The sequence below is a fragment of the Anarrhichthys ocellatus genome, unplaced genomic scaffold, assembly GCF_004355925.1.
Source record: "Anarrhichthys ocellatus isolate YVR2014 unplaced genomic scaffold, GSC_Weel_1.0 scaffold6700, whole genome shotgun sequence".
Classification (NCBI taxonomy): Eukaryota; Metazoa; Chordata; class Actinopteri; order Perciformes; family Anarhichadidae; genus Anarrhichthys; species Anarrhichthys ocellatus.
In genome coordinates this window covers 552-2,723 of record NW_022286674.1, presented here as the reverse complement: position 1 = coordinate 2,723, position 2,172 = coordinate 552, and the positions used below count along the sequence as shown (strand labels likewise).

General features: G+C 39.4%; 1 pseudogene; it reads left to right on the top strand.

The window, feature by feature from the left end:
- The first annotated feature begins 232 nt into the window (after positions 1-232).
- On the top strand, positions 233-852 carry LOC116380289 (probable phospholipid-transporting ATPase VA pseudogene; annotated as a pseudogene).
- Positions 853-2,172: the final 1,320 nt, after the last annotated feature.

The window sequence follows — 2,172 nt, the reverse complement described above, 5'->3', positions numbered from 1 at the left end:
GAGAGAGAGAGAGAGAGAGAGAGAGAGAGAGAGAGAGAGAGAGAGAGGGAGAGAGAGAGAGAGAGAGAGAGAGACAGGGAGAGAGAGAGAGAGACAGGGAGGGAGAGAGAGAGACAGAGAGGGAGAGAGAGAGACAGAGAGGGAGAGAGAGAGAGAGACAGACAGAGAGAGAGAGAGAGAGAGAGAGAGAGGAAAAAAAGAGGCGAAGAAGAAGCCAAACAAGCAAAAAAAAGTTTTTTCCTCCGAAGCGAAGAAGAAGAAGAAGTAGAAGAAGAAGAAGAAGAAGAAGACATGGAGGACTCGACCGCTCGGTGACACAATGATAACTTAGCTACTTTGTGTGTTTTGAGAGAGAAACAAACTGTGGGGAAGGCTTTAGTGGGGGGACCAAATGGCGCGCGACACCGAGGACCCCACCAAAGAAAGAAAGAAGAAGAAGAAACCCAAAGAGACCAAGACCAAAACCAAGACCAGGACCAGGACCAGGACCGTGCACTCCAACGCGCTGCACGAGGAGAACCCGAACCGGCACTACGCCAACAACCAGATCAAGACCACCAAGTACACGGTGCTGTCCTTCCTGCCCAAGAACCTCTTCGAGCAGTTCCACCGGTTCGCCAACGTGTACTTCGTCTTCATCGCGTTGCTCAACTTCGTTCCGGTGGTCAACGCGTTCCAGCCCGAGCTCGCGCTGGCTCCGGTGGTCTTCATCCTGTCCGTCACCGCCATCAAAGACCTGTGGGAGGACTACCGGAGACACCGGTCCGACACCGAGATCAACCACATGGACTGTCTGGTCTACAGCAGGTAGGCTGGGGACAGATGGTGCCTTTAGTTTGTTTTGGTCCAGAGTTTAACTAAAGAAGAACAAAAAACAACAGAATAACAATAGAAACAATAGAATAACTTGTATCAAGTGTAACAGAAATAATAGAGTGGAAGAGAGTTTTATTTTGGTAGTTTACAAGATGTATAGATCCTCAAATAGTCCAAAAACATCTGCAACTGTTCTGAAGTTAAGACAAGACAAGACAAGACAAGTTAAGACAAGACAAGACAAGACAAGTTAAGACAAGACAAGACAAGTTAAGACAAGACAAGACAAGTTAAGACAAGACAAGTTAAGACAAGACAAGTTAAGACAAGACAAGTTAAGACAAGACAAGTTAAGACAAGACAAGACAAGTCAAGTTAAGACAAGTTAAGACAAGACAAGTTAAGACAAGTCAAGACAAGACAAGTCAAGACAAGACAAGTCAAGACAAGACAAGTTAAGACAAGACAAGTTAAGACAAGACAAGTTAAGACAAGTTAAGACAAGACAAGTTAAGACAAGACAAGACAAGTTAAGACAAGTCAAGTTAAGACAAGACAAGTTAAGACAAGACAAGTTAAGACAAGACAAGTTAAGACAAGACAAGTTAAGACAAGACAAGTTAAGACAAGACAAGTTAAGACAAGACAAGTTAAGACAAGACAAGTTAAGACAAGACAAGTTAAGACAAGACAAGACAAGACAAGACAAGTTAAGACAAGACAAGTTAAGACAAGACAAGACAAGTCAAGACAAGACAAGTCAAGACAAGACAAGTTAAGACAAGACAAGTTAAGACAAGACAAGTTAAGATAAGATAAGTTAAGTTAAGTAACATTAGATAAGAGGAGTAAGGAAAGATAAAACTTTATTAACTCTTTTGACAGTTTCATTAAAGATTATAACAAGAATAAGAAAAACGATCAAAATATAAACATATATGAACAATATAAAATCAAGTTATAAGTATAAAACAAGTAATACTGACACCAGTGCAAAATGCAGCACAACAGCAATACGAGTAAGTTAAATAAATAAAGTAATAATTCAACTTCACAGAAAAGTAAAATACAACAAAGATTAAATACAAGAGTGAAAATATAAAGTGTGTTTTACTCTTGTGTTTAATCTTTGTTTGCAGTGTAGATCAAATAGTAGAAAATCTCTGTTCTGAAGATCGATTCATCGGTTTAGTCATTTTTCATATTAAACTAATCACCAACTAGTTTAATAATCGATTGAGTTACTTTTTAAAGACAAAAGAGTCAAAAAAGTTTTCTTTCATCTGTGACAGTAAACTAAATATCTTTGAGTTTTGGACAAAACGAGACATTTGGGTGAGAAACACGGATCAACTT